At 37.3% G+C, this 19,922-nt stretch overlaps 1 non-coding gene across 1 annotated transcript; it reads left to right on the forward strand.

The window, feature by feature from the left end:
* Window positions 1–19,583: 19,583 nt before the first annotated feature.
* Window positions 19,584–19,654, forward strand: Smp_tRNA_02301_Gln_CTG.1.1. The gene has a single exon. It is a non-coding gene (tRNA).
* Window positions 19,655–19,922: the final 268 nt, after the last annotated feature.

Here is a 19,922-nt window from a genome sequence, read left to right on the forward strand (position 1 = left end):
TGTTAATGTCTAACTTCAACCAATCCACGAAAATGAGCAACCGTTCACCAATTGTCTTCAGTGAGTTGATATCTCACAACAGACCTGGTTGAACTCCACTGGTCACTGCTTCTCACTAGAACTCCAAGAAATATCTCTTGAAGCCAGTCACTAGTGAACATATGTTGATTTATATCAGTAGGGATTTTGTGGATATTAGGACGAAATGGCCGTCCACTGCTTCCAGGTTTTTCATAGTGGTCTAGCTTCAATTGATTCATGATCTCAACTGTCTTAGAACTGTTAAAAGACCTGTAGATTATTTCGTTTCAAATGTAGTACTTGTTAATGTACAGTGAGAGAGTTTTAAGCTGCGTTAACTTTCTGACGAACAGTTTAAGTGTCTTATCTTTATATGTGGGCTGCAGTCATCGTCAAACTCAGATATTCGTACTAGAATTTTAAGCAGAATTGAGTTAGAACCCAATCTTTGACTTGATGAAAAGTTCTCATTCGGATAGCATTATTAATGTTGCAAAGCATGGTTCGCAAAATTTTCCTTACCTGAATTTAATGGTTAATATCTATGATTTTATTTCACGTTGCTTTACAAGGCTTCCTGCTAGTTGTTGGAACTGTGGCGCATGACATCTCTCTTGTTTCTGTCCATTCAATAAACATACATGCAACATAAATTTTGTGGTGATTTTCAAAATGATCACAAAGGGGAAGGTTCATGTAAACCATACCCGTAATGGACGATTAATTTCAGATAAAGAACCTCCTAGCTCAAACGTGCAGCTAGATACAGTTAGTTTGAAGCATCAGGATCAGTGAGGAAGAAGTGGTCGCCAGATCCAAAGAAAATCATCAAGAAAACAACAGTTCTCTTGACGCCTTCAATTTAATCCAAGGAGCAAAACTTGTTTTTTAGGAGGGAAAGGTGATATGGAAAATCAATCAGTAGTAGCAAGAAGTTAATCCATGACAATCAGAAGTGAACTAAAGGTCAAGTTCAAGATAGAGTAGTATATATATATATATATATGAATGAGTATTTGAGCGCTTTATTCGGCAGTCCAATACACTTTCTCGTTCACCTTTGTGTTATTGCTCAAGTAGTCAGTTAAGGGGTTAGTGAGTAGCATATCGTGTATCAGTATTAGATTTTGGACACCGCACGTAACAAGAATTATCTTTCCTATACGTTCAATAATTTTTGAAGTGTTTATTTATGGGAATTCTAATGTAAACTTCTTGATTTACTTAACCAATTTACTGTGGGCCGCCAATCAGATAGCAGCGAATTATCGATTGGAACAGTGACATACGAAAACTGTACGAGCAATCTAGAGTACGTATCGGTCCAGCATCTGCCTAACCCAGCCAGTTAAGTTCAGAACAGCCTCTGCAATATGAATCATTATTCTCAAACATACTGGGTTTATATACTAAACAGACAGACCACATCATACCATAAAATAGAAAATAACATGTGTACCAGATTTAGCCAAATGTGGCTGTGAATATGGGGAACAGTAATCAATAGACTGGGTGTAATTCATGAATAGTAAATCGTATAAAAATAGTTTATAGTTCAAAATAAAGCTCCTGATAAGGGGAACATGAATATGAATAGTTCAGTTACTTAGCCATTATACGATAAAAAAATATATGCCAAATATTGACCCATAAATGGATCCCAAGTTACCATTCATTATTCTTATCGGGACATAACAAAATCTAATTCAGTTCGTTCGATCTCTTATATGAACTCTTATGATGTAGACCACTACGCTGGTATCCAATAGTACCAATGCAGAACTTGAATCAATCCATGATATTGCTCAACCATTGTAGTGCTATACAAGCCCACATTATTATTATTATTTAAACACATAAATATTGGTACGGAAAGCACCAGATAAATATGCGCCACACAAATCTCATTCGATTTGTGTGAGGGCTGAGATAATGCCCAGGTGCCCAGACTGAAGCAGATGGTTTTCTTAGGGGACCACAACCCGAGCCTTTGACCTAAGAGTCTGATCCACAAGGCAGTGGAGCATCGTGAGGAGATGTAGTCACATGGTAGCCGGTGACCAACAATAGGTTCATACGCCATTCGTTCCATCAGGATCCTGGAGCCCATGTGCACCATTGGTTTGGAATGAGGGTTTTCCAACTCCCCTAGGTGGACCCTCCATGTCCACCAACCCGGTTAAAGCGCCGGACATTCGCTTTTCGTCCTCTCACTTTCGTAAACAACAGTAATGACACAAGAAGGCAGTGAGTAGGACTTCCCTGACAGAGGCTATATATTCGCGTGGCCATGTGAGAGCATTTGGAGAGGGAGAGCGGGCTGTCCCCACTCTCGACCGTACCAGGGCATTTGGGGGCACAAGCCCACATAACTTATTCTAGCTTCCGGACAAGCCGATCTATTCATTCATCTTTAATCACATTTTGACCTTTTTAATTATTCGCCTATCAATCTTGACTGTTTTTATATGAGCGTATGTATGTGTACATTTTATCCTGATCATCACATGTCTGTAACTCATTTTTGTGTGACTGTAAATATCGATTAACGCTTGGTTAAATTGCGTTGGCTCACTTACCTTCTTCATTGCTCGTCATTTCGTTTCGCTTCGTTTCCCAATCAACGATTGTGCGTAATATACGTATTCAACCATCCATTCTCGTAGCTAACCTATTGAATTCCGTTATTCATCAACGCGATTTAAGTCAATGATTATATACGAGGATTGATGACATGTATATTTTAAAAAAAACAATCATTCATACAATCTAAATTGAGTCAGATGTCAGGCCATTAAACCATCTTCCACTGTCTTAGGTGGGTGACTTCCTCACGCGTAAGACCGAATTTCGAATCCTGCATATGAAGTCGTGGATTCTCAGTTCTGAGGAGTTTCATACTAGAACAAAAAGGCCATCCAGTGTTCTCAGGTTCTTGATGATGGCCTAACATTAATCGGTTCATGATCTCAATTAAAACTCGACAATCTCCACAACCCTATATTGATGTTTTTTCTAGTTGTTATCATTATTAATATAATTATTATGTATTTAAGAGATATCTTCATCATAATATTTCCATATCCTTCCTATTTCCAGCCCATAGGGAACCTACAAACTGTCTTTATTCGTCTTACTGTTCTTTAATCCATTGTGTACTGTTTACTTCGCTCTTTGCCACTTATAACATTATAGCGTTTAAAGTAAGATTTCTTATTTGGTTTACTGTGCGATCTGATATTTAGTGTATAGATGGCGTCGAGTCGCGGTTGACTATGATCACCACTACAGGAAGATTACGTGCCAGATATCGACTTGGATCCCTCGGTAGGCCAAAAACCAGAAAGCTGTTAATGGTTGCAATAAGATATATTTGTTGGCGATCTCGTGGTATCGAAAAAATACCGAGACGTGCCAAAGTTTAGGGGCGGAACTGCCGAGAGTAAGCAACGGAAGGAAAAGTGTCTTTGGTACAGTTAAACAAAGAAGTACAGTAAAACAACCACCGATACAATTGGTTATAATAATAATTGTTTCCATTATACCAATCGCGTTCTCGTCAAAAACGCAGTTCACTACAAGTGTATGAAATCTAATATGCTTTAAAGATTGATGATATCCTGTTTGGGCTTAGTCAGACTGAGTGGTTGGAAGGAGTAATAATAGATACTTGGTTTCTGACTACTCGGCTGAACTACAACTTATGAATGAATCAATCAGATTTAAGATAGCGAATCTTACATTTTGTCGAGAAATTTATCCATCCAAAGAGCTAAATAGCATTTAGACACTACAGTTACATTCAGGCCCTGATGTAAACCCTAACTTTAGTTTTTAACTCTAAGTTCTAACTCTAACTCCTAGATCTAATTTCTAACACTTAGATATAACCCTGTTTCGATGTTAGTAACTGGTTAAAGTTTCTAAAGATCTGTGATAGTTTGAAGTACTTGAATTATAGTACAAATTAGGAATCCCAGAAATAGCACAATTTATTTAAGAAGTGCTAGATAAGTAAGATCCAATGTATTGTATTTGGAATTCAAAATGAAGCAGCCATCAGGTACAAAAGAATCATTAATTCATATAAACACTACAAGATCACTATTGAATCTTTCAAATATCATCCGAATTTTGACTGATGAACTAAGCACAAGATTTTGATTAGGATCTAAAGACATAGAAGGATTTTTACTTATTAGTGATTCATTTTAATGGTTTCATTATAAGTTCCATTTAAAATTATATTTCAGTAGTGTTGTTCACCAGGATGATTTGATTTACTTACTTACGCCTGTTACTCCCAATGGAGCATAGGCCGCCGACCAGCATTCTCCAACCCACTTTGTCCTGGACCTTCCTTTCTAGTTCTATCCAATTTTTGTTCATTCTACTCATGTCGGTCCTCGTTTCTCGGCGTAATGTGTTCTTTGGTCTTCCTCTTCTCCTTTGGCCTTCAAGATTCCATGTGAGGGCTTGTCTTGTGACGCAATTGGGTGATTTCCTCAATGTGTGCCTTATCCATTTCCAGTGCTTCTTTCTGATTTCTTCCTCCACTGGAATCTGGTTTGGTGTCTCCCACAGTAACTTGTTGCTGATATTGTCTGGCCAACGGATCCGAAATATCTTGCGTAGACAACTGATAATAAACACTTGTATCTTCTGGATGATGATTTTCGTAGTTTTCCACGTCTCCGCCCCATGTAGTAGAATGATTTGATTTACTTGAAAGTATATGAAAAGGTAGTAGGACAGACAAAATATTAGTCAGATTGAATATTCTCTGAGCAAAATTTTAATAATTGAATGCGCACTACTAAGGAGTTTCACAATAGGACGAAACGGCAGTGAAAAAGTGCTTCCAGGTTTTCCATGGTAGTCTATCTTCAAATGATTCATGATTTCAACCATAAAATTTGTATGAAAGTTTGAAATTTCAAATTATTGAATAGTCGGTAATCAAGTTTCTCCTGAAATTCAATGTCATCTACATTATCATAGTCGAAAGCCTGAGTCAATTGAAGCTAGACCACCAAAGAAAACCTGAAAGCACTGAACGGCCATTTTGTCCTATTGTGGGACTCCTCAGCAGTGAGCATCCACGATCCCGTCTCACGAGATTCGAACCCAAGACCTACCAGTCTCGCGCCAGAGCACTTAACCGATAGATCTACATTAATTCTATGTCATTTGGTTTTGTCTATTTCATGTGTAGTGTACATAGATTCAATCAGTAGTTTCGGAATATAATTAGATTAACTTTATGAATGAATCATTGTGATAATAGATTGTCTCTTATTTGTATATACAGTCAGTAATCATTACATTCGACTTCTGTCTGATAATCACTTTTTCATTTTTATTATATTTGAATGATATTCCGGCGAGACTATAATTTATGGACGAATCAACTAGGTATAAGATAACAGGTCTCAGATTTTGGCGTGAAATTCACTCGTCTGTTTGGCTAAATAGAATTTCAGCATTATAGTTGTTGTATCCCGTGGAGAATTAGGAATGTTAACTTTGAAGACTTTATAAACCGATGTGATATGTATATATTTCCTATTGTATAATTGCTAAGTAACTTTACTATTCATATTCATGTTCCTTTTGTTATGAGCTCTATTTTGACCCATAGACTATTACTACACGATTTACCATTCTTGAGTTATCCCCAGTCTATTGATTACTGTTCCCCCTATTCACAGCCACATTTAGTCAAATCTTGTACAAATATTATTTCCTATTTTATGGTACGATGTGGTCAGTTTGTTTGGTAAATAAACCCAGTATGTTTGACAGTAATAATGATTCATATTGCAGAGGCTGTTATTGGTGTTCTGGACTTAACTGTCTGGGCTAGGCAGATAGCAGGACTGATAAGTACTCAAGACTGCTCATGAGGTTTTCTGTGTATCATTGGGCGATCAATAAATTCACTGCTCTCCAATTGGCGGTCGTATAACGTCATATATCAAGTGGGCACTCAAGCAATCGATATAACAATATCTGGTGTCAGTTTGTGATGAGAACCCTAAACCTAATTTCTAACCTTAACCATCAACTGTAAATTATGATTCTGATTCCTCACACAAGCTTATAACCCTTATTTGGTTCTAGTTATTAGGTGGACACTCTCAAGGTCAGGTTAGCGTCGGTCCAGGGTCGTTCATAAACTATAATCTCACCGACATTCTTCTATATTACGGCTAACATTAAAACTACTGTGGTTTTCCCTTTCGTCCTAACAACAGTTCGACCGTAATTATTAAGGAAAAAATAGATGGTGATTAGTTTAAGAGTTATCAATACATGTTCTCTTAACATGTTGAGAGGTACACATTTCTTCGTCCAATATATATAGAGAGAATTAGTATGTCATGAAATTATCTTTGACAGTAATCATATCCAAACTTCAATATAGAACTCATAGTTCATGATTACTAGTACATATTGTTATTACATTGGTAATCATTGAACAAATTATTGGCTTTAATTCATTGGCTTTAATATTATCTGAAGACAGATTTAAAGGGTACAAATGTGAAAGTTGTGAGAATCATTTATTAATGTGATGGCGGGGGTATATGCATAATGAATTTTAAACTACAGAACATATGGAACTCAAAACAACTGTCAACTAACTTCAAAGTGAGAATCTTCAATACGAAAGTCAAGACAGTTCTACTGTACGGAGCTGTAACACGGAAATCTACTACAACCATCACCAAGAAGGTACAAGTATTTATAAATAGTTGTTTACGCAAAATACTCAACATTCACTTGTTGGATACCATCAGCAACAGCCTTCTGTGGGAGAGGACAAATCAGCTTCCAGCTGAAGAAGAAATTAAGAAAAGATGATGGAAGTGGTGGGTGGGACATACATTGAAGAAATCATCAAACTGCATCACGAGGACAATCCCTAACTTGGAATCCTGAAGGGAAGCAGAAAAGAGGAAGACCAAAGAACACATTGAGGATGAATGTTAACTGGATAGAACTGGAAAGGATTGCCCAGGACGGGGTTGGATGGAGAATGCTCGTGGGCGGCCTATGCTCCTACTTGAGGGGTAACAGGCGTAAGTAAGTAAGTAAGTAATGAAATTTATATGAAATTTGAGACGAAGTTCATCTATCCATATGGTTAAGTAGCATTTTTACATGATAGCTATTGTCATTTAGTGATGGAAATTCTAACCCTACTTACTAACTATAACTTTCAGCTTACTATTCTTATCTTAATTGCTCATATTAATGTATAACTATGTTTTGACTTTAATAAGTAGATGATCTTTCTCAAGGTCACTCTAAAGTCTCTCATAGATCGCCTATGAATTGTAATCTTACTGATACTTATCAAATTAATGAATGTGGCGAGATTATAATTTATGGACGAGCCAATCAGAAGCGTTTGAGGAATCTTAAAGTCACGGCGCCGATTTCAGTAGCTGATGCTCATGTACAATCGGTTCACAGAGAATTTTAGAGAAGACGTAACAATTAAGCGGCTACAATAAATAAGACTACTAAGAAGTTCCTTTATTTGTAATTGCGGTAATTAAATGACTTGTAGACCTTGTGTAGACTACCCTGATGTTGTCCTTCGATGTAACATTTTGAAGGAAGACGTTTGCGAGAAAAGGAACTTGTTTCGTTCGATCCAGATTGAGACTAAGGCATATTATAATAATTGCCGCGAACTGAATGATAAAAACACCAGTAACATTGGATGCAATAATCGCAGATTATACTGAAGCTTCAGTTGTTCAGTGGTATGAATATTGTAGAGATATATGAGTGATAAAAAGGACAAACTTACACAACCGGAGAACACACAAACAATAATGAAGATAAGTGGTCGAGGCTGAGATAGTTTTTGTGACCTTATCATGGCTCCACAGACCGGCCATTAGGGAGTCGTATGGATGAGTTACTCTACCTTATGCATTACGATTTTAGAACCTTTGAACCTCTCTCTTACCTTGACAAGATTTTGAACAATGTCGAAAGAGTGTATCCACTCTAATTCCTTGGTTTTGTATAATATCTATACTTACTCTATACTGACTGTTTCCTGATTGGCTAATCTTTCTCAAGGTTACATCAGACTCATTCAAAGGTCATCCATACAATATAGTCTCGCCGTTGACTCAATATTATCTCTTACGAACATCTTATCAACTATGAAGATATAACATTATTATTTTAAAAAAAATTTGGCAATGATGTATAGTTTGTAAGTTAGTACTAATAAAGAATTTAGTAGTAGTACTATATAGATCATATAATCATACGATCATACGAGTACCTTTTTAATCAACAAAGAACATTGATAACTGAGGTGATGAAACCATCAGTAGGTCATCATTAGAACTTCCATTCTTTTCTTCTTTTCTTTTTCATTTATTTATTTTAATAATTTAAATGACGAACTGATTTCAATTAGACTATCATCAGAAACTAGAAGGAACTAGATAACTGTTCTTTAATAGTATAAGACTACTCAACAGTAGGTATATATTATCCTTTAGTTGGGAATGTAATCCAGGTCATTCGGTCCTGTGTGTGAATACTTATGATGCAGATCACTCTACATCAACTTCATTGACTACGAGAAAGCATTTGTTAGGCAAGGTTGCTTACTCTCACTCTTTCTATTTATCCTGGTGATAGACTGGATCATGAAGACATCAACATCTGGAGGGAAGCACGGGATACAATGAACAGCTAGAATGCAGCCGGACGATTTAGACTTCGCAGATGATTTGACTCTTCTACCACACACGCAGCAACAAATGCAGGAGAAGACAACCAGTGTAGCAGTAGCCTCAGCAGCAGTAGGTCTCATTATAAACAAAGGGAAAAGCAAGACTCTCCGATACAATACATCATGCAGCAGTCGAATTACGCTTGACGGAGAAGCTTTGGAGTATGTGGAAACCATCACATATCTGGGCAGCATCATTGATGAACACGGTGGATCTGATGCAGATGTGAAGGCGTGGATCGGTAAAGCAAGAGCAGCATATTACCAACTGGAGAATATCTGCAACTCAAAACAACTATCTATCAACCAACAGAAAGATCTGAATTTTCAATACGAATGTCAAGACAATTCTACTGTATGGAGTGGAGACTTGGAGAAGTACGAAGGCCACCATCCAGAAGATACAGATGTTTATTAACAGTTGTTTAGCAGGATACTTCGGATCCGTCGGCTAGACACTATCAGCAACAACCTACTGTGGGAGACAATAAACCAGATTCCGAAGGAGGAAGAAATCAGGAAGAAGCGCTGGAAGTGGATAGGACACACATTGAGGAAATCACCCAACTGCGTCACAAGGCAAGCCCTCACATGGAATCCTGAAGGTCAAAGGAGAAGAGGAAGATCAAAGAACACATTACGCTGAGAAATGGAGACAGACATGAGAAGAATGAACAAAAACTGGATAGAACTAGAAAAGAAGGCCCAGAACAGAGTGGGTTGGAGAATGCTGGTCGGCGGCCTATGCTCCATTGGGAGTAACAGGCGTAAGTATGATCACTTATCCAACATTCAATAGTGGTAATGCATAATTCTCACAGTGCTCACCTTTTGTCTCCGATGGATAGCTGTCTCATAATAAAGACTGACTGATAAGTACATTTCTACAGATGATACTTTAGTGAACAAGAACACTAGTGGAGACAATCGAATTTATTCAGGCACAAAATTACAGAATATCTCACTAAAATATGAGAACTATGTGGTAAATAGTTAATTTGCAAACTATCAATCCATGGTCTCAACCTTCACCATTCCTTCTGCAAATATCAATCCATCGTCTGTGATTATTATTGTTCAGGCTTTTTATACCAATTGCGTTTCGTTCCTGTTCTTTCATTATCGATCTTCTACTGAAATACATCCTCTGCCTGACCATCTTAATATACTACTTATGTTGATATAAGTAACCTACACCACAATGCTATTCAATCTTTATTAAATATATAACATTTAAGTTTTTAATTTTATCCGTTTTTACTTACTTGATAGATATGTGGTTAACAAAAACATAAGTGGGAACAGTTAAATGCATTGGAACATAGGATTACAGAATCACTTCGCAAAATCTAAGATCCATATGGTAAAGACTTCATTTGTAAAATGTCAATCAGTCGTGTCAGATTTCATTGTTCTTTCATTTCCATACCAATCATTCTCTGTTCTCGTTCACTTTTCTTTGATCTTCTTAGCCTTTTATCGCCAGGCATTTCGTTTTCGATTGATGACACATACTACTTATATCTGTCAACATCAGTAGCATATACTACAGATATACCTCTAAGGATATGAATAGATTCATTAATCTCCGTTCCTACATATTCCGAAATTTACATTGATCACAATTCTATATATTAGGTATCTTGGTAATATTAATTAGGATTATAAGCATTTCAATTTAATCTTACTTACTTTACTTAAGCCTGCTACCCCTCGTGGAGGAGCATAAGCCGCTCACCAGCATTCTCCATCCAATTCTGTCCTGGGCAATCCTTTCCAGTTGTTATTCATCCTTTTCATATCTGCTTCTATTTCCCGGCGTAATGTGTTCTTTGATCTTCCTCTTTACCGCTTCCCTTCAGGATTCCAAGTTAGGGCTTGACTCGTGATGCACATTAGTGATTTCCTCAATGTATGTTCGATCGACTTCCAACGTCTTTTCTTAATTTCCTCTTCAGCTGGAAGCTGGTTTGTCCTCTCCCATAAAACGCTGTTGCTGATAGTATCCGGCCAGTGAATGTTGAGTATTTTGCGTAAACAACTGTTTATAAATATTTGTACCTTCTTGGTGATGGTTGTAGTAGTTCTCCACCTTTCAGCTTCGTACAATAGAACTGTCTTGACGTTCGTTCAATTTAATCATCTTCACATTTATTCTTTACAATTTATTTATGATGAAATATTCACTAAAGGCTATCAACCGAGTGTGATTTGGTGATTGTTATCATTATTTATGCTAATCAGTTCCAGTTTAGATCATCTGGCATTTATTACACTGAACGTTATGCTCTATTGTCAGTATGGGATTGTAATGATTGTTGGATTTTATTGAAAGCATGAACTGATTAGTGTTAAGCCACTATTGAATATCTGGAAGCACTGAACAGGCGTTTTATTAAGCATTTACGCTCAAGACCGAAGGTACAGCCTCGAGTCCCACGTGAGGTATCGTAGATGAGCACGGCTTAAGAGTCCCACACTAGAACGAAACAGTCGTCTAGTGTTACCAGGTTCCCAGTGGTGTGCTAACTTAGATTATTATATGATTAAAATGAACTTCAACAATCTCCACAATCCCATACGGAAAATTATCCTATTCTCATTAGATACTAGATTCGACAAAAAATTTCCCGGAGTTCTAGTGAGAAGTCATGACCAGTGAATATCAATCATATCGGATGTGAGGAAGTTACTCACTAAAGGCAATGTAAGATGGTCGCTCAGTACCGTAGATTGATTGTGGTTAGATACTGATGCCATTAGATGCCAGCTCATTCGTCTACAGCTCAATCGTTCGCGCACGAGACTGAATGTTTTGGATTCGATTCTCGGTTGCGAGAACATAGATGCTCACTGTTGAATAGTCTTATACAACGACTAAACGGCCGTTCGGTACTTCCAGGTTTTCAGTGGTGATCCAGTAATGATAGTTTCATGATTTCACTAAAACTCAACAATCCTCATAACGCTAAATTTACAAAGTTGTAGCAAACTAGAATTTCCAAAAACCTTAACTTATATATGGTAACTTCTAGTAGACTTCTGATCCATTTGAGTGAACGAACTATTATGCCATGAACATAAATCTTCCGTTTAATATTGTATATGACACCTAGGCTTACCCTGTTTGAGTGATAACGGTAATAAGAAGCCTAATATGGACTGAGAAACAATGAAGCCAACCGTACCAACTCACTTTGATAAAGCGTGACTCACTATTTCTAGCCAGACAAAAATAAGTTAAATATATGTGGTGTATATGGAAAACGATACACACGTGTTAACCTCATAAGCAAATGAATGGAAAGGTCAAAATGTGACTCAAGAAGAAAGAATGACTTAGATAAAATAACTCATGAGGGCGTAACATAGTGCTACACACTACAAACTCGGTTAAATAATCTTGCTTTGTTGAATGTTAACTATGTTGGTTTGAAGAGAGACGGTGTTAGAGTCAAGTCACATTATTTTCTTAACTCTACATTCCTGGTCGAACAGGTGGAATGCATTTTATGTGAATTCTTTCTTCTTTGGGAAGTCTTTTCGATTTTTAAATTTCCCTGAACGATTTCTGTGTTATGTTATGTGTAGACATATGGCCGGAGATTTTTCAAGTTTTTTGGATTTAATGGTTGAAATCATTAGTCAATTGAAGTTAGACCATCGTGGAAAACCGGGAATTACTGGACGCCCGTTTTGTCCTAGTATAGGACTCCTTAGCAGTGAGCATCCACGATCCCGATTCGAACCCAGGATCTATCTGTCTCGAACGTGAACGCTTCACCTCCAGACCACTGAGCCGGCATCAAACGGAGTTGATGTCTTTTGGATTTCTCAGTGGTCAAATGGATACTCTACGATATTATAACCTTGGTCTCTCGAGATATTTGTCCCATGTACATTGTGTCACAGTTTGAGCATTTTATATTATAGACGCAATTAGTTTATGAATCCCTCGGTATTTTGTGTTTCGTATGAATGACATTGTTCTTGATGTGTTTGACGTTCTAAAGAATACTTCTTTGCATTTGTTGAGAATCCCTTTAATCGCATTTTATCTATGTTATTTGTATGGAATAATGACTGTTGTGTTCCATGATTCTACTTTGTGGAACAAATTTTTTAGACGATTATTTTGTTTTATATAGTTGAGATCATGAATCAATTGAAGCTACACCACCATGGAAAACCTGGAAGCACTGGATAGCCGTTTCGTCCTAATGTGGGACCCCTCAGTGGCAGTGCGCATCCACGATCCCGCCTCACGAGATTCAAACTCAAGACCAATCAGTCTTGTTTTCGTAATTCTGATTATGTCCGTTAGTTACTATTATTAATAGCTTTATTCAATATTATATTTTTGGTACAATATAGAATTCTCAACACAATGTATTTCAACAAGTTTCCGTTTCTTATTTCATCATCAATCCTGACGACAAATATTGATTGATCGCCAGTTAGTAGTTAGCAGTCCAGTCAATCGAAATCTGAACAAAGTACGTTCGTTTCGCGGCATATTGCCAGCAACCAAGATATCTCTAGTTGGGCCTTTGTAACTAATACAACGAAAATTTGTACACCTTTCAGCAACGCACCTGAATGGGTTATGCATTTAATAGCCATAATGATGTATTAAAACAAACAAAATTAGATAACTTGTTGAAATATCTAGATCACAGGGACAGGTAGCCCAGATGTTCAAACAGGCCCCCTTTATTTAGTTCTCCTTTCTGTTCATTTTCGTTTGTTATCACTGTGTCTTGTCTCTTTAAAAACTGGAGGCAACTGATAGTTGAAATCATGAGTAAATCGAAGCTAGACCACCATGGAAAACCTGGAAACACTGGACGGCCGTTTTGTCCTAATGTGGGACTCCTCAGCAGTGCGCATCCACGATCCCGCCTCGAAAGTCCCACAGTAGGACGAAAAGGCTGTCTAATGCTTCCAGGTTTTCCATGGTGGTATAGTTTCAATTGACTCACGATTTCAACTATGAAAATACTGAAATCTCCACAAAACCTCTTCTGATTAACTGATAATTTTGATGTGAAATCTATTTTGTGCAAATCAATTTAATTTATCTCCTGTTTGTTCTTTTTATGTTTCAACTACACTACTTAATAATAATCAGTAGTTAAACTACTTTCGACCTTTTTTGTATGTGGATAGGAATGTCAGTCAACATTCATTGATCATCATTTACAACAAGGTGATTTTTGCATCACATTTTATATCGTTTACGCATGATTCGTAATACAATCACAAGAGTAAGTCATTATTTGAGTGAGATTAACCTTAAATTTGAATAGCAAAGGCTGCTATTTGAAATAATACAACTATTCATACGTCTAATGTTCACTGGAAACGCGGGCAGGTAAATAGAAATTTTCACATCTGACAATCTTTGTTAGTTTTCATAACTACCCTTCAGTTACTAGATGCATTATTTCGAATTCTGCTACGGACACCGATAACGTGTTCCTAAGTACATTAGAGTGCGCTATCGGAGATTACAAAAGGGGAACATACAGCGATTACGCTGTTCATGATTCTGATTTCTACAAGAATCAGAAGCAATATATAGCATTTGTATGTTGGAGAAATGGTGCTACAACACTCAATGGATCCGCACAGTCTATTAGACGGAGAAGGTTAGTTGATCGGTGCTATTATATTTCTGCCAAAGGGCTATTATAAAGAGTCAATATCTGGCCTTTATTTATTGTAAGTGTATTGACTGGACTGTTGTTCGAGTGAATGTGCATCATAAACATGAATTTAATTGCCTGAGGCACAACAATAATTCTTGTATGCTCAGGTTAACTGACGTAGAGTTCGAAACCGTTCGACCTCTTCTGAATTCGGGAACAGCAGCTTTCAATGTTTTACACTTTGCGTAACAATCTTACTGAAAATGCCTGAATCCTAAAGACTTTTTTAACATGCGTCATAAATTATTTTCGCGGGTCAATCTTCCAGGTAAGCAATATGCTTAATAATACTGTGAGTGGTAGTTGATTATACCAAACTTAAGTCTCATATCACGTCACTTGTTCGGTTTTGCGAGTATCAGACCGAAAAAGAAAATGGTCCTCAGTATTATTCTTTTCAACTTCCGACCATATAAACCCAACATATTGTTTCCTTGATGTGGTAAGTTTTGACGGGACCTGCAAATCAGTAACGAAAATTTTGTTTTGTATCAGATCATGTATTTGGACATGAATCTAATGGCAATACCTGTTTGCATATCCCTTATAAGTCGTGAAACTTTGGCTGTGCTATCATGATTTCTGTCATTCTTCAAGAGCTCAACTAACAATCGAATGTTGGTTGGTAATGTCGCGGACGACCCACCAGAGATAGCTACTTCAATCACGGGAGTACATTCAAAATTGCATCACATTTTTTGTCGTTTACGCATGATTCGTAATACAATCACAAGGGTAAGTCATTATTTGAGTGAGATCGACCTTAAATTCGAATCTCAAAGGCTGCGACTTGAAATAATACAACTATTCATCCGTCTAACATTCACTCGAAACGTGGACAGTTAAATAGAAATTTTCAAATCTGACAATCTTTCTTAGTTTTCATAACTGCCCTTCAGTTATTGAAGCATCGAACGGGACGTTTTACCGATGGATATGAGATCAGCTGTTGTTTCAGCAAACTCTGAAGGATTCGTTGACAGAGACAACATAGATGAAAATGCTGATCCCAGCGGATTGTGATGTATTCCATCATACTCAGCCACCAAATTAAAATGTTGAAGGAAGAAAGTGGATTGTTTGTAGCTGCAACTGTACGTTTCATTTGTTCTGTGGTTGGGACCCACAACCGCAATTCACTGGATTTCATTGTCCAATATGTAGTGCAGTTACGGGAGTGCAACAAAGACACGCCGTCTCGAAACTTGGTATGACGGATAAAACGGTACGTTCGTATTTCAGTTACAAACTGAGAATCTTGCGTTTTTCTCATTAGATAACTATGGAGGACATATGGCAATCGGAAGTTGGAAAACCTCAAAGGATGAATGAGCACGGAATTGAAACCGATAGACCGTCAAAGATCCTTTTTAGGGCCACACATTATTTGATTTTGTTGTTGAATTCGTTACAGGTTCCATGAATAAGTTATTTTCATTTGCATTTCACATACGTTTTCGGTATTCGCGAGGACAGTTCAGCCTTCAGTGTATGCAATGCGAATTATCCGTAAACTAGTTTTGTCGTCGCTTCAGTTCCACTTCATATTTTTGCGATCAATGATCAATCCTGATTGGGACATGTGGATCTTCTGTAGATTGTCTCAATATAGCTTTTATGACACAAGTTTATATAGAATAGATGGAATGTGGCTAGGAGTGGAATCTAGGATACACATTTCTTCCTAATTGGGACACGTCAGCTAGATGTAACTGCACATCAGAATTTACGTTCAATTGAGGAATCCATAAAATTAAAGTTTATACATACTGCAAAGTGAGTGACTGTCTGAGCTCAGTAGCTAAGTGGTTCACGCATTGGCGCTTGAACTGTAGGGTACTGGGTTCAAATACCAAGTTGAACATCAACTCGGATGCAAATACATCCAGCTGAAGAGCTCCAGGTAAGACGAAACATGCGTCCTGAATTCCAACGCTACCCATATTCTATCTATACTATATAATGATATATCTATATGTCTATATAGAAACTTTCTTGATAGGAACCCCCAAAGGAATTGAATTACATTTAATTCAGTACAATTATACATCAAATCCTTCGTTTCCATATCAATCATTCTCTATTCTCGTCCTCTTTTCTTCGATCTTCTTAACCTTCTATCTCCAGGCATTTCACTTTCGATGGATGATACATACTACTTATATCTGTCAACATCAATAACACACCATAATATGGTTTACGTAGAATTGGGATATTAAGACTAGTGAAATATACCATCTCAGATAACCTTGGTTAAGAGGCTATTTAAGGTTAAATCGATAAAATATTGACTAATTATTGTTTATTTAAAGTTAGCGGAAGTGTATGTACATTGACCTTGAGAAACGATATTACGTGCATTCATTTGGTTGGTTGAAAAGTCACCAATAAATGATATTGGTTAATAAAGTAGTAAATTTTTGGCAGACTTCCAGGAATAACTATAATATCTGTAAATTACTGATGGTTAATTATACAAATCTGATCATAATAACTTCAGTTCATGCACAAGCAAATGGCTATCAGGACTCAGTAGCTAAGTGAATAACGCGATGGCGATTGAAGCGAAAGGTATTGGGTTCGAGTCCATCGCAGAGTGAACATCAACAAGTCTGAGATGCAGGTACATTCAGCTGACGAGTCTCAAAATAGGACGAAACGTGCTTCCTAGATTCCATTGCCAGCCACTATCCATCTTTCATTATAATGCTTGTAAATTAAAAGGTGTTTCTTGATTACTCAAGAATTCAAATAATGTCCATTTATTGTATATTCGAATAAATGATTAAATTAAAACAGGAAGAATTTGTCAATTTATGATTACATTTACCTGGTACGGCTGAAGGTGGGAAGATTCAGCTCTCCCTCTCGAATTACTTTCACATGGCTACACGTATACAGTCATTGTCCGAGAAGTCCTATTCACTGCCTTATCAAGGTGGGGGTGTTTTTACGAAATTGAGAGGAGGAAAGGCGAATGTCTGGCGCTTTAACCGGGTTAGTGGACACAGAGAGTCCACCTAGAGGAGTTGGCAATTCTTGATTCGAAACCAATAGTGAACATAGGATCCAGTATGCCGAAGGAACAAGCGGCGTATGGACCAATTGTTGGTCACCCGGCTACATCTCATAATGTTGTTCAACTGTCTTGTGGATCAGACCTTTAGGTTAAATGATCTGGGTGTAGTCCCCTACGAACACCACTTGTTTCAGTCTGGATACCCGGACAGTATCATAGCCCACACATTAACCAAGTGACTTATGTGGCACATATGTATTCGGTGCCCCTTTGTATCGATATTTATTGATTCAAACAAATAAATATAAAAGTTATTTTTTGATTAGTCATAAATAGATCAGAAGGGGTTTCGTGGAGATTTCAGTATTTTCATAGGTGAAATCATGAGTCAATTGAAGCTAGATCACCATGGAAAACCTGGACGGTCGTTTCGTCCTATTACGGGACTCCTTAGCAGTGCACATCCACGATCCCGCACTCATAAATATAAATAGTTCTAAAAATTTCAGTAATAGAATCGTTTGACTATACATTCTTATTCCATACCTTTTCTGTACTTTGTTATATGGAGCACTAGGTTCTATGAAAGTATTGGTATATGAAAATTGTAGATCCTATCCCCATTACCAAGTACCTTTATATATTTCTTCGACCAACTTGATCTACAAGGCAATTCCAGGACAATAAAGACAACTTACAGTGATCTTACTTTATATATGTTCAATAAAGTCTATTCTGTCGTTATGATCAAGAGTAACTTATGAAATTTCAAACATATCAGTTAATTAGCAGTCTAGAAAGTGAATGACCTACAAGTATTTCACTAAAAAAGAATGATTTCTGGTGGAGTTTTGTTGTCTAAGCTGACAGGTTTGGTCGTGGAGCTTTCATCTTTCTTCTAAACGACATCATCAGCACAACCATCTAGCTCAAGCAACAAAACTCCACTGAAATCATCCACATAAGCTACAGATCTCCACCATCTCAAAAGCACGATTTACTACAACGAAGAGACTAACTTCAAAATTTGACTGACATAAGAATCAGTTATTGATGAGAACATGAAAAATCCAAGTCATAATTACTTTGTTCACGTAGCACTGTAGTGAACGAAGATTAAGATACGGTAAACCAATTTATTGTATTAAGCAAGATCATACACAGCACTTATAAAATATGAAAACAATACATTGAGTAGATCATTTGCATATCTTCTTTGAATTGTCTTTTAAACGCTACATCGTTCTCCTTTTCCTGTTACTACTGGGTTTCATTCTGCTTTCCTTTCTCTTCTACCATGTTTCTCTTATGTTAGTAAGAATCCTACTTCCAATTATTGATACATACTACTTATATCTGTCTGTATAAATAACGTACACCACAACCCGACCTCAGTGATTTTGAAACAGGTATTCATATGTTTATTTTAGTCAATCACAGACGATCTGAGATGAAGGTACATCTTTCAAAGTTTCCACTTCTAATATCAGTAAAAAGTAATAAAGAGAAAACAAAACTTGTGATGATTTAAAGCACTTCTATATCGGGTTGAATATTGAGTAAAGTTGAACTTTCGGAATAGTCTTACCCGAAGTCATTGTTCATATCTTTGTCCTATAATTCCTAACTTCTTAGACCACTGTATTTTTGTATTAATATCAGTTCGTGATGTTGTTGTTCTAGATACGCTTTGCTAATAAATAATACTATGAATGGTACCTTCCTCATGGATATGTTCTTACTACCAATTTATACATATAGTGACTTTGAACATCGCAGACGTCCAAATCCTACATACTTAGTAACACAAAGGCATGTAAAACATTTAGCTCGGACTATTTAAATGGGTCCAGCGTAGTGAACAAATACTATGGCCTTTTGCTGAATATCATATTAGAATCACCTTAGAACCGAGAGAAATATAATACTAAAATTACGTTGCTATTGTATGAAAACTGCACCTTCTCTGACATGGACGAAAAAGTCCTTGTAACTGAGGTAGGGATCTAGGTATTACTGTATTAATAATTTAAACCTCATAAATTTCTATAAAGTATGTGGCCTCGTGGTGTAGCGGTGAGCACTTCGGACTCTGAATCCGGCAACCCGAGTTCGGATCTCGGCGAGGCCTCATGATGTGGGCACTTTGCCTCCAAATGCCCTAGTACGGCCGAGAGTGGGGAGAGTCCGCTCTCCCCCTCCAAATGCTCTCACATGGCCACGCGAATATATAGCCTTTGACAGGGAAGTCCTACTCATTGCCTTCTCGTCGATGGGGTGTTGTTTACGAAAGTGAGAGGACGAAAAGCGAATGTCTGGCGCTTTAACCGGGTTGGTGGACACGGAAAGTTCACCTAGGGGAGTTGGAAAAACGTGATTCCAAACCAATGGTGCACAT

The sequence above is a fragment of the Schistosoma mansoni genome, assembly GCF_000237925.1.
Source record: "Schistosoma mansoni, WGS project CABG00000000 data, supercontig 0097, strain Puerto Rico, whole genome shotgun sequence".
NCBI lineage: Eukaryota > Metazoa > Platyhelminthes > Trematoda > Strigeidida > Schistosomatidae > Schistosoma > Schistosoma mansoni.